Source organism: Mustela nivalis (assembly GCF_964662115.1).
Source record: "Mustela nivalis genome assembly, chromosome: 12".
Taxonomy (NCBI): Eukaryota; Metazoa; Chordata; class Mammalia; order Carnivora; family Mustelidae; genus Mustela; species Mustela nivalis.
Window position 1 is genome coordinate 37,995,307 of NC_139031.1, and position 14,934 is coordinate 38,010,240.

Here is a 14,934-nt window from a genome sequence, read left to right on the forward strand (position 1 = left end):
TTATTTCTGCTCCCGTGGTCCCCCTGGCTCCCGGTCACTTTTTTTTCCTGCCTTTGGGCTTTGTTTGCTTTTCTTTTCCTAGCTCCTTTACATATAAGGTTAGGTTGTTTGAAATTTTTGTTTGTTTCTTGAGGTAGTCCTACATTGCTATAATATTCCCTCTTAAAAAAGATTTTGCTGTATCCTAAAGATTTTAGGCCATTGTGTTTTCATTTTCACTTGTCTCCGTGTGTGTGTGTGTGTGTGTGTGTGTGTGTGTGTGTGTGTGTGTGTGTGTGTTTAGAGATTTTATTTCTTTATTTTAGAAAGAAAAAGTGCCTGCACATGCACAGGGGGCAGGGGTAGGAGCAGAGGGGGAGGGAGTGGGACAAGCAGACTCTGCGTTGAGCTCAGAGCCCAATGCTGTTCCATGTGAACTTAGAAACAATGTGTATTCGCTGCTATTTTTGGAAAGAATATTCTGAATATATCTCTTAAGTTCTTTTATTTCTCTTTTAAAAAATATTTTTATTTCCCTTTATCCTCTCTATGGTTTCTATTAGGCCAGTGGTAGGCAATGGTATTCATAGGCTTTACCAATCTTCTAAGAAATGTTCAATAGTTACAAAATTGTTACTTAATTTTATATTGATAATCATAATCTTTCCATATATATCCAAATGTTTTTGATGGTCTTTTCCCTCAGTTTTATAAACACCAAAACATTTTTGATGTAATTATGCTACCTTGGAATGTTAAATATAAACATATGTATAATATTATATATTTGCTATCAATTTTAGCTAACTTTTTTTTTTTTTTTGGAAGATTTTTTATTTATTTATTTGACAGAGAGAGATCACAAGGAGGCAGAGAGGCAGGCAGAGAGAGAGAGGAGGAAGCAGGCTCCCTGCTGAGCAGAGAGCCCGATGCGGGACTCGATCCCAGGACCCTGAGATCATGACCTGAGCCGAAGGCAGCGGCTTAACCCACTGAGCCACCCAGGCGCCCCTTAGCTAACTTTTTAATACAGAAATATATTATCTTTTATTTTAATAATATAAAAATGTGTTTGGTTTTATTTTTAAAATTTAAATTTAATTAGCCAACATATAGTACATCATTAGTTTCAGATGTAGTGTTCAAAAATTTACCAGTTGCATGTAACACCCAATGATACATTAGTACTATACTAATTTTAATGATATACTGCATTAGCTTATTGGTCCATCAGACTGTCTAGGAACTTCTTAGATAAAGTGGGCATCAATTAAATCCATATTGCAAAACAAAAGTTGCTACTATTATCTGTTGTAATCCATGATCATGTAATAGAAACTCATGGGAAAATTGTGGGTTACTACTCTACTCTAAAGCTTTAGTTTTACCATTTCTTTACTATTATCATTAATTTATAAAACACTCAGTATCATTATTTGTATTTTTTTAGGAATCTAAGTTTCTTTTTTTTTTTTTAAGATTTTATTTATTTATTTGACACACAGAGAGAAAGAGATCACAAGTAGGGAGAGAGGCAGGCAGAGAGAGGGGGGGGAAGTAGGCTCCCTGCTGAGCAGAGAGCCCCATGCGGGCTTCAGTCCCAGGAACCTGGGATCATGACCTGGGCCAAAAGCAGAGGCTTAACCCACTGAGCCACCCAGGTACCCGGAACATAAGTTTCTTTTAAAGATATTTTTTCAAATCCTAGAGATGTAAGTCTAAATCTCAGTCCTGATAGATCCAATACACAAGCCCATAGACGAGTTTTTTAATCTTTACAAACTTCAATTTTTTTTGTTGGTTGAAAAATGAATAATTAAATAGCTAAATGGGTAGATATCCATACTGTGCATCACTACCAAAGCAACTATGTTGTAATCTTCTCAATCCATCCTACACACCAACAATGCTTTTCTGAGCACCAAGGAGCTCAGCCTTGGACTTGGAAGAGGAATGGAGGGCATAGGAACAGTGGACAACTCAGACTTGAGCACAGCTAAGTTCTTAAACGTAGACAGATATAATCCACTGGTGGTTTAAAAGGTTCCAGCTGAAAAATGAAGAAGACAGCTGATCAGACTCAAAGGTTTTTATCTGGGCAAATGATTGGGTTTCAAGCACTCCCTGCAGGATTCTTGTATGGTCCCCTCTTTTCCACTTAGCAAGGTCTTCTGGTCCCCCTTCCAATATCAACTTTTCCAAAGTTAAGCCCTTTCCCTTTCCTTTTTTGTTGAGTAAAGAATGCAGAGACAGAAATCTTTATAGCCATTAGCATACATGTAAAATAGAATTTATTAGAAAAAAAATTTAGAAGCAAAACAGTAGCCTTGCACTGACCACCATGGCAGTTCTCACTTTCAAATCGAGGCACACTTGAGGGGGGTGTACCTGTAATGGATATATCATGGAAAGAGCTCCTTGGGGGTGGGACTATTTTAAAGCTCTCCATATTTATTGCCAGCATAATAAATGCTCCTGTTTGAGATTAGCAACTGGAAACTGCCAGTGCTTCCTTGAGCTGATTCAAACCTACTAAGACTGATTTTTATGAAGAATCTAAAAGGGAGAAGAAATGAGCCTTTGGGGTTTCCATACTTGTTTTCTCCTCACTCTTCTACTTCATCAACCCTCATTTTCTACAGATTGAGGGAATGGGCAAAGAAATGTGGTCAACATATTCTCAGGGGGTTTTATTTTAATGTTCTCTACTAAATCTCTTTATGGTTTACTCTTTTGTTTCTCAAGAGCTCAATTAGATTTAGAAAAAAGCAAAACAAAACAAAACAAAAAATATCAGTAGTTTCTTTATAATTGCATATTTGCTGTGACAATTTCCCTTGAGACAACACTAGAAGAGGCTAGAAGTTCTGGAAACAAGGAAAGCATGAAGATAAATATGTCAAGATCTTATCTTACTACTTCTATCTCACAAGGCTTTTCCTGAGAATTAAATGAGATAACATATGTAAAGCATTTAGCCTAATTCCTGTTAAGCACAAAATAAGGGCATGATTTATCTAGCTTCATTTAGGAGGCTTTTAGTTAGAAGTCAAGTTTGTCATGAAATGTCCCTTACACACAAGTTAAAAATGAAGACAATGACACATTTCAATATAGTAGTGACTACTTCTTTAAATTTAATCATTTTAAGCTCACTTGTGGTTTGAGGTATATTTGTTAATTATCAAATAAAACGGGCTTTGTTATTTAATCTCTAACACTGACATTTATTGTTACTAGAATGTATATGATATATGGGATCCAATATAGAAAAATTCATAAACCATTTACAACTACGTCTTAGCAATAAATAGGACTGGCAAGCAAAGTAAATAAAAATTTACTTTAGGAATAATACTTCTAATAAGAATCTACTTGATTCTCAAGGATTATAAATAAAATACACCTGATATCCTTAAAAATGTCCTAAATAAAAGGAATATTTAGGTCCATTTCTCGGGAAAGGAAAGTAAGTATAGGAGAAAATAAATAAATGGCCCAAATGCCACATGACTAATAAGTGTAAGGGGCAAGACTCTAGTCTAGATCCACTCACTCTCTAGCACAACCTCTGTTAGAAAAAACTACCCAAATCATCCATTTCTCAATTCCCCAGAACCAGTAGCTTAGAGAAGATTTCACTGGTTGTATACGTAGTGTACTTATTTTCTGAGAGTTATTTTGAAATTCCTTATCCTTATAGTTCTAATAATAAAGCAAATAAATTGAAATGAAAATGCCCTGTGAATAGTGAGGGATGTGTATATTAGTTATTTATCAGCTCCTTTGGTGACAACCAAGCAAGGTCTTTCTCATCTGTATCCTGGTTTTAAGCACCAGATTAATATTAACAAACAACAAATGATATCCGAATATTAAGGACAATTAATGAAGCTTCCAAATTACCTAGCCTATTACTCAGTTGCTACAAGGTATGTCAGAACTTGAGTCAAATTAAAGCTAATTTCCATTGATCACTAGAATAGCAATATTCTTGGTTATTCTTCTCCTTTTCCCTTTCAATGCTGTCAATCCAGATATTTTATATGGCCTAGAATTTTCACACTGAATAACTCTTACATTCAAAAACTTCTTTTACTTTCAACACCTATCAGGTTACTAATAATAAATGCTTGGCAAAGGAATCACTCTAATAGTTTTGTACTGCATACAACATAATATTGTAATATGTACTTAGTAGATAGAAATAAAAACCTGAGAATATGGTCTATATGTGCTAGTATTTAGGAGAAAGGAACATTTATTTCAGCCAAATTAGAACATATCACACAGGTATTAAACTACCCGCATTGTCTCTGCTACATTAAATTCCTATACTGAGCCCTTCAGTCCAACCTTCAAGGACCATCATGACCCAGTACTATAAATAACTAGACAGAGAAAGAGGTATGTACATTAAAATGCATGCATATTTATAAATGCATTATACATAGATATATATCATATGTACATTTGAACTACTGAATTCCAAAGCTTAGTTCTATCATTTCATTATCATCATATCATTTACTAATAAGGCACTCACAACATACAAATCATAAGACTGACTGTTGTTTGTGTACAGTAAGTAAAAGAAATTTCCTTCAAAAGGGCTTTACAGTCTCTTTTAGAATATTAAAAAATGCATGTGAATCTTAATTCTGTCACTTTCTATGCAAATACATGTCCCTTTTACCCATGCTCACTATTTCTAGATGAGGGTGTCCCTGTATTAGATGATATACGCCTGCCCTACATTAGTCAGGGTCCTCCAAGGAAGAACCAATAGGATACAACAGAAAGACATAGATGATAGATAGATTAATCGATCGATCTAGAAAGAGATTGTAATATATTGGTTCATGCAGTTTTGGAAACTAAGGAGGCCTATGATCTGTCACCTGTAACCTGGAGATCCACAAAGGCCAGTTGTATAGTTTGAAGGCCTGAGAGCTGGAGAGCTGATGATATAGCTTCCAGTCTTGGTCTAATGGCCTGATAACTAGGGGCAGTGAGGACAGGAGAATATCAGTACTCTGGCTCAGGCAATCAGTCAGAGAACAAATTCAAGATATACCACCTTTTTGTTCTATTTAAGCCTTTCTTCAGTGGCTAGATGATGACCACCCACCCACACTGGAAATAGCATCTACCTCACTCAGGTCACCAGTTCAAGTACTAATTACTTCTGGAAACATCAAAAACATACACAGAAATAAGGCTTAATCATATATCTGAGCATCCTGTGGTCCAATCAAGTTGACACAGAAAATTAACAACCACATACCAGAAACTCCAGTTCTTCCAGAAGTAAAATAAAGATCATAATTACAGTTATGTAACATTTAACAAGGGTAGGTGTACACACTATTTGGGACCACTAAATTACTTGAGAACAACTTTATTAATTTGATGGATGTTCAATGCTGGGGAAATATATACAAATGTGCTTCAGGGACAGGGTTATAGAGAAAAGCTAATTCCATAGAAACAGATTTTTAGTCTACTAATTTGAAGGGAAAATAATTAGCCGTATTTACATAGTTAAGATATTTTTTTCTTTAAGAACATTGATCCTTAAAACAAAGATAAAGTTATATAAAATATCTCAATACCTCAACATAATTACTGGTTTACACAGAAAATGAAAATGTCATGCTATTCAAAGGTGACTGAAGGCTATTCTGAGTCACTACTTTCAACTCTGAATAACACATATAGGAAATTCTGGACACGCTATGGTGAACATGACAATTTGGGAGGATATACCTATGTATACAATGCCATCAGGACTTTAGACCCCTTGTAAATGCTTCCAATTATACATTTATTTAGATCTTTTATTTCCAGATGAAGGACGGTAGAATATGTACCCTAAATCCTCACTATTATGAGATTTAGGACTTTGTTCATAGTTGACCCTCCTTTTTCTTTTCTTTTCTTTTCTTTTTTTTTTTTTTTTTTAAGAATTTATTGATTTGACAGAGAGTGAGAGGAGAGAGAGCACAAGCAGGGGGAGCAGCTGAGGGAGAGGGGGAAGCAGGCTCCCTGCTCAGCAGGGAACCCAATGCTGAACTCAATCTCAGGACCCTGAGATCATGACCTGAGCCGAAGGCAAACGCTTAAGCCACTGAGCCACCCAGGTGCCCCCCTTTTTATTTTCTTAACAATTTTATTTATTTGATATATATAGAGAGATACAGTGAGAGAGAAAACACAAGCAGGGAGAGTGGGAAAGGGAGAAGCAGTCTCTTCCCCCAGAGCAGGAAGCCTGACACAGGCTTGATCCCAGGACCCTGGGAGCATGATCTGAGCTGAAGGCAGATGCTTAATGACTGAGCCACCCAGGTGCCTCTGACCCTCATTCTTAACATGTCCTGAACTAAAGATAACTTGCAATCTTGGCATTGTTAGTCTTAGTGTCCTGCAATTGCTCTCATGATTCCCCAAATAGTGGCCCATAAAATAAAAGCAAAGAAGAAAAAAATAAATAAGTAACAATAGATTAATACTAACCAATTAGTAAATGAGTAGGTCCTCTCTTCTAGAAAAAATGCTTGAGGGTCGCTAGTTATCTCATGTGGGTACAATGTGATGCTAACAATACCAGTGTCACAGGTTTGATCCCCAGACAGGACTAGAAAGCCATTAGTTCTCATGTTTAATAGAATAGGTGCCTGAGCAAAGAAATTCTAAACTCTAGAGCCCCCCCTTCCCCCCGCCATGCACTACATGAAGAGGAATCCCGCTTCCCACATCACCTTCAACTGATGAAATCCCACAGTGATGTTGAAATAGTTTGATGACAGGTGCTGGGTTGGCTCAGTGGTTTAAAGTCTCTGCCTTTGGCTCAGGTCACGATCCCAGGGTCCTGGGATTGAGCCCCGCATCGGGCTCTCTGCTCAATGGCGAGCCTGCTTCCTCTCCTCTCTCTGCCTGTCTCTCTGCCTACTTGTGATCTCTGTCTGTCAAATAAATAAATAAAATCTTTTAAAAAAATGGTTTGATGAGATGTACATGTGACATTGAGAAGGTTAAGTCCAGAAGAAAAAAAAAGGTTTATATTTCTAATTATACAAGGCAAGATCTCTTGGCATCCCCATGCACTAGAGTGTCTCAAGGCTAAGAGATGTTAGAAAATTAGGGGAGTCAAAGTGGAGCGAGAAGTAAGAAAAATGAGAAAGCAGATTTCTCAATGAAGTTGCTTACCAAAAACAGAGCTGAAAATAAGTTCACACTAGCCCTATGGAGAAAAATGAGCCAACAAATCAAAAAAAAAAAAAAAAAACAGAGTCAAGGGCTTCTCAAGATCCTGGACAGCATCAGAAACAGAAAGCTCTGGCAGAGAATCATGTAAAGTTAATGGCCTGTTCAAATCTAGTTGAGGAACATGAGCTATGAACATATAACTAAGCAATTCCTACTTGGAATGTCCTCTGTGCCCCAAGAAGACTTCATTTTGGGATACATAAAAGTGTGCATGGTGTGAAGGAGAGTTTTAAGGAGGAGGGATTAATCTATGAAGCTCTTTAAGCAATGAATAGACCCACAGTTGTGGTACATCGACAGAACTTTGTCAAGAAAACAGACCATCCTAGGTTTATTACCAGCTGCTTAAGCACTCATGGCTGTTATTAAAACTTTTGAGGCTACTTTCTTTATCTCTAAAATTGGGAAATTCTTTATTGTTCTAAAATGTCACAATTCAGTATCAGGTCCAACTGTGATATGAATATAAATCAGTAGTAATTCATTTATACAGAATTGCAAATTTCCCTTCAGGTTTCTCTTCCACTCCCCCACCGGGGACCCAATAGAGGACATTCATATGGTTTCATGCAAGGTAGAGTCACCATAGGTCTTTTTACAGTTGTCAGAGTTGTCTAAAGAATATACAAAATGGTAAATGATACGGTTTCAAAGAGCTGGTTCTTAGAAAACAAACTCGTAACAGGAAGCAAATAATAGCACCAAAGACCCTTGCAAGGAAAACAGATGAACATTGTTTTCTCAATTTAAAATAATAGCTTAAAAGAAAAGTATGCTAATCTAAAATTTGTGCCAAAAACGCATAGTACTTCTTCTCTATATTTCATACATTCATTCATTTATGCCTACATCTAGCAAATATTTATGTAGCACTTATAATATGTCTGGAACTCTACTAGGCTTTGGTGATAGAAGAGGGAACAAAACAGATACCTCTGTGCTATTGGAACTCGCATTCCAATAGACAGTGGTGTGGGAAGATAAACACAGAATGTCTGAGGGGGACATATGTTACAATGAAAAATAACACAGGGAAGAAAAATAGGGAGTGGGTCATGGGGGCAGGAGATGCCTCCTTGTACACAGGGCCATTGGGAGATAGCATTCTAGGAGAGGAAGTTATGAGATAATCAACAAAATCATCTTAGTTCTGATGTGAGATGAGAGGTTAGGGAGCCAGACTGAGGGCCATGGCAGAATTGTACAGAGGTATGAGTACCTCCTCATTCTGCCACAATTGATGTAAGGCTCATTAGAAGGCTCAATCATGTCTAGATGGTTTGAAAACACTTAATAATCAAATATGTGGATGGACAGGAGGAAGGTAAAAAAAATGATTCTATGTTATGTAAATCAATTTAATATTTGAGAAGAAAAAGGGACATTCAGAAATGTAACTACTGAGAGGCTGGCAGGAGGATAATGATTCTTAAAACTTTCACTTTAAATGATATACATACTTTGGATTTAAGTTAGAACTAATGTAAGAAATTAGTAGGCATACTTGAAGGTATTATAAACTCTAAATGCAGGAATACAAATTTACTGAACATGCAAACTCTACTTAAACACTGACTGAGCTTGAATCTGTTAGGATTTTTACCAAGGTCTAAGAAATCTCAATACAAAGAATAAAAATGCACAATGCAAGGAGTAAATGAGAATTCTTACCTCAAATCTACATGTCCTATCTATTCTTGGAGGGGGAAAAATACATTAAATAAGTCTCCCACTTCTTTCCAGCACTACTATTTATTGATACCACATGGACTTGGGCTAATTTCATTTCACCTGAAGGAAGTAATCATGGAATCTAGATTTAATATTTACACTGATTTGCAGCTACCACTGAGAGAGGTTCTAAAGACTTTAAAAGGATCAGAGTGACAATATGCAATTTCCTGATTAAAAGAAGTAAAATTTTAAAAATTCTCTTATTGCACTATTGACACTATGCACAAAAAAGAAGCATTTTGGAGGAATTCAAGAAATAAACCAACCAAATAAACCAAGCCCTATACTGAGAAACCTGCACACAAATGAAGAAGAAAAGAACAAACTGGCACACAAAGCAAACCAGCCAACAAATAAACAAAAATACACACACATAAACAACAACAAAAAATCACCTCTATGTTCTGTGCTTAGATTTTTTATACCTTCTGCATAATACTCTTCCAAGTTCTAATTAATTCATTTGCCTTTATAAAATTTAGATTTAATGATATGATTTGGTATAAATGCAATGGAATTTAAGTGTTAAAAGTTACAGGAGTATACTAATATATGTTTCAAATCTTCCAAGATAAAATTGGCTTTTATTCTACCTCTCCACGCCACATGTCACAAAGTTGTTTTTAAAATGATGAATTACAGATCCATAGAAAATATGTTAGATTTTCACAGAGAGATCATTCCACTAATGTGATTCAGTCAAAAGATATTTCATCTGTTGTAGTCAAAAAAGAAATGACAGATTGCTAAAGGAGAATGAACTTTTGATTAACAGAAATGCACACATGGCTACAGAAAAATAATTTGTTGAGAAATCTAAATAAAACTAATAGCAAAAATATTAAAAGGTACAAGAAAAATCATTTTAAGAATTAGTCTGCACTTGATCTTCAGATTGTTATTGCAATTTATACTTTTTACAAATATTTTAAATCATTAATAATCATGACCATTTAAAGAACAATGATAAAATTAAAACATGTATTAAAAATACCAATTTTTTCCCTTGTGATTGCATTCTTCTTTCTGAATTTTGTTAAATTATTATCTTGCTTCTCTTTATAACTTTACCATATTTGTAAATGTTCTTATGCAATATATCATTTAGTTTTGCCTGCTTTTAAAGATTATTTATTTAATACATAAATAATATGTATTATTCTGCTAGTTTTATTTCAATCAACACCACATTTTTAAGATGCATTCTTGTTGTATGCAGTTCATTCATTTTCAGTGTTGTACAGCATTCAGTTGTGTGAACACATTATAATTTAATTCTGCCAGTGGACATTTTGATTGTGTGAAGTTTGTTTTTTTCCTCCTCTAATACTGCTATGAACAGTATCTGTGTATTGGTACAATGCACAAAAGTTTCTCTAGGGTATACTTGTCTAAGAATGGAATTTCATGGCTGTAGAATATGTGCATGTTTAACTTTATCAGGTAGTACCAATTTGTTTTCCAAAACATTGCTAACAAACCACACCCCAGCCTACAGTGCATGCAACCTTCTCTTTGTTCATATCCTCATCAACACTTAATTTAAAAAAAAAAAAAAAGTGTAAATTTTGGCACTCTGGTGAGGCAAAATCATATCTTTTCATTATTACTCAGTACCATTAATATTAATAAGCCTAAACTTTGTTTCTTAAAGTTTGTGAATTTCCTATTTATACCTCCTATCAATTTTCTAGAGTCACTTTATCTTTTTTTGATAGATCTATAGAAATATTTTATATAATAGGAGTATAACATTTTCTCAGTTATTAGCATTTTAAGTATCTTCTCACAGGATGAGCTTTGTCTTGTAACTTTCATTTTTTTTTATTTAAAAAAATTTAAGTCTTTATTTATTTGACAAAGAGATAGAGAACACAAGTAGTCAGAGCACCAGGTAGAGGGAGAGGGGGAAGCAGACTCCCTGCTCAATGGGAAGCCTGATGTGGGGCTCGATCCCAGGACCATGGGATTATGACCTGAGCCAAAGGCAGCTACTTAATCAACTGAGCCACCCAGGCGCCCCTTCTTGAAACTTTCTTTATATTATATTTTGATAAGCAAATGTTCTTAATCTTAAGATAATCTTAATTTAAAAGATTTATATATTGAGATAAATTAACTTGAATATGAAGCTCTGAGAAATAAATACAGCAACTGGAATAAATTCAAAAGATATCAGGGCATATAAAGGGTCAAAGTTTTTAAAATAGAAGACAAAGAAAAAGTCTTAAAGGCCATGAGAAAGGACACCATATCTATAGGGCAAAAGTAACTTCAAATGATAGCAGATTTCTTAGCAAAAAACATGGAGGCCAGAAAAAAGTGGTACAAAATTTCAAGAGCTAAAAGGAAAAAAAAGCCCAAAAACCCCACCAACACAGAATTCTGTACCCAGTGAAGTATTCTTTAAGAGTAAAATGACAATGAAGAAGTTTTCAAATAATGAAAAAGGGAAAACAAACATAAAAAACAGCAGACTTAAGTCCTAGAATGTTTATAATCACATTATTTGTAAATGGCCTAAATATACCTACTAAAAAACAGAGACAAGAAGAATGAATTAAAACACATGATTCCACTATATGTTTTCTATAAGAAACTTACATTAAGGGGTGCCTGGGTGGCTCAGTGGGTTAAGCCTCTGCCTTCAGCTCAGGTCATGATCTCAGGGTCCTGGGATCGAGCTCCACATCTGGCTCTCTGCTCAGCAGTGAGCCTGCTTCCCCCCTCTCTCTGCCTGCCTCTCTGTCTACTTGTGATCTCTTTCTCTCTCTGTCAAACAAATAAATAAACTCTTAAAAAAAAAAAGGAAAAGAAACTTACATTAAGTGTAATGATATTGGCAGATTAAAAGTAAAATAAGGGAAGGATATAGCATAAAATTATTAATAAAAATAACAGGAGTGACTATTTTAATATCAGATAAAGTGACTCTAGAGCAAAGAAAATTACTAGAGACAGGGAAGGAAATTATATAAACAGAAAAGGGTCAATCTATCAAGAATATATAATGATCCCAAATCCAGATGTGCAAATTAAACAAAGCAAAAATTAATGAAACTGAAAGAGAAATAGAGAAATCCACAATTACAGTTAGAGACTTCGATATACTTCTTTCAACAAAAGAACAATTAGATAACTAAGTCTGACATATTAAAATTAACTCAAAACAGAACCACAGACTTACATGTAATATAAAAATTTAAATGGAAAAATACAAAACTTTTATTTAAAAACATTAAAAAATTATTGGGATGTAAGTTCAGCAAAGAATTCTCAGACTTGATGCCAAAAGCAGGATCTACAAAAGGAAAAATTAATAAGCTGGGCATCATCAAAAAAATTTTTTTAAGATTTACTATGTGAAAGGCCCTGTTAAGAGCATAAGAGACAAATTAGAGAGATGGACAAACAAAGATCTGCAGATCACATATCCAACAAAAGACTAGTATCTAGAATACACAAAGAGCCATTAAAACTCAGTAGTAAAAAACCACCCTGCAATTAGATAATGGACCAAAAAAAAAAAAAAAAAAGAAAGACAAAAACTCCATTGAAGAAGTGGTACAGATAGCAAATAAGAAAACTGAATGATGTTGAATGTCAGTGGCCACTAGGAAAAGGTAAATTAAAACTACAATAAGATACCCCTACATACATAATTATCAAAATGGCTAAAATAATATGCCTGGGATGCCTGGGTGGCTCAGTGGGTTAAAGCCTCTGCTTTTGGTTCAGGTCATGATCTCAGGGTCCGGTCCTGAGATCGAGCCCCGCATCAGGCTCTCTGCTCAGTAGGGAGACTGCTTCCCTTCCTCTCTCTCTCTGCCTGCCTCTCTGCCTACTTGTGATCTCTGTCTGTCAAATAAATAAATAAAATCTTTTTAAAAATGGCTAAAATAAAATAGTGACAATCAACTCAAGAAATTGAATCACTTATCCTACTGGTAAGAGTATAAAATATACCACTCTGGAAAACATTTTATCAGATTCCTTTAAAAATTAAACATTCAACAACTATCCAAACAAGACACTTCATTTATCAGAGAAATAAAAACTTAGGCACAAAGGGTTGCTGAAAGGGAGGTGGGTTGGGGGATAAGGTAATTGGGTGATGGGCATTAAGGAAGGCACATGATATGATGAGCACTGGGTGTTATACACAACTAATGAATCATTGAACACCATATCAAAAATAATGATGTACTACATATTGGCTAATTGAACTTAAACTAAAAAAAAAAAAAAGAAAAAGAAAACAAAACTTATGCATATATAAAAACATGTACAGAATGTTTATCATAATTTCACTCATCACAGATTAAAATGGGAAACAATCAGATATCCTTCCATGTGTGAGGAGTTACATTTTGGTTCATTCACAGAATACTACTCCATAATAGAATGGGATACTGTATTAGTTCACACACTATTCTAGATGAATCTCTAGAGAAAAAAGCTGAGTAATAAAAGGCAATCCTAAAAAATTATAATTACCTGATTTTATTTATATAACATTTTGAAATGGAAAAAAGAAATATAGCGTTTGAGACACATTATCATTGCCAGGGATTCAGGTTAGATGTTGCCATTGAAGGGGATATGAAGGATCCTTGTGTTGTCAGAAATGTTTTTTTATTTTGACTACAACAATGTGATTATCCTGGTGGCGGTAATGAACTACCAGTTTTTAAGATGTTTCCCATTGGGGAAAACTGGGTGAACAATACAAGAAATCTCCTGATATTATCTGTTAGAACTGCATATTAATCTAATTTTAAATAGAATAAGTTTATACCATTTATTTCTATTTTCTAAACTTACTGAATTTTTGTATTTCTATCTTTTGCCAAATATGGGGAGTTTCCAACTATTATTGAATCTGCCTTTAACCAAGTCCCTTGAATGACTCCAATGACATAAACATTAGATCTTTGGTCATAGCACCATGGTTCTCTGGGCCTTGGCTCATTTAGATTTTCAGTCTATTTTCTTGGTAATTTAGATTCTGTGTTTTCTGATGTTCTGCCTCATAATTCACTAATTTTTTCCTCTGTCTCATCCATTCTGCTGTTCAACTCATCCAATGATTGTTTTTTAAATTTCAGTTATTTTATTTTCAGTTCCATTTAGTTCTTCTTTATATCTTCTATTTCTTTGCTGTGCTCACTTCGGCAGCACATATACTAAAATATTTCTTTGCTGACACTTCTTTCCCCCATCAATTGTTTCATCTGTAATTGTTCTTTGAAGCATTTTTTTTTTCTCATGGTTGCTTTAAGGCCTTCGTCAGATAAAGGTAACTTTCCATTATCTCAGTGTTGTCATTTTTCAGTTGTATTTTTTTCATTCAATGTGAGATCATTCTGGTTCTCACTATGACAAAAGAGTTTTTAATTTGAACCTAGGTATCTGATGTATTCTGCACTGACTCTCATGGACACGATGTCAAAAGATGAGATGCATAAGATCGTGATATGCAATTGTAATGAAACTTCAAATATCTATTTAGCTTACTTAAAAAAAATAAAAACTAAAGAAAGTTTTTTCTAAAAATCCTGATGAGTAGACTCAAAAGTGTATATATAGACATATAAAGGGATAAAAATTCTTGAAGCAGGGGTCCTGGGTGGCTCAGTGGGTTAAGCCTCTGCCTTCGGCTCAGGTCATGATCTCAGGGTCCTGGGATTGAGCCCCAGTCAGGCTCTCTGCCCAGCAGGGAGCCTGCTTTCCCCCTGCCCCGCCCCTGCCTGCCTCTCTACTTGTGATCTCTGTCAATTGAATAAAAGAAATCTTAAAAAAAAAAAAAAAAAAGAATTCTTGAAGCATTGTTAACAGAGAGCCTAGTAAGCAGACAAGGCCTACCAAATATCAAGACTTATAAACCTATAGAAATTTAGATACACTGATAGTCACAAATATAGAAAAATACACAAAAAATTAATGGAATAG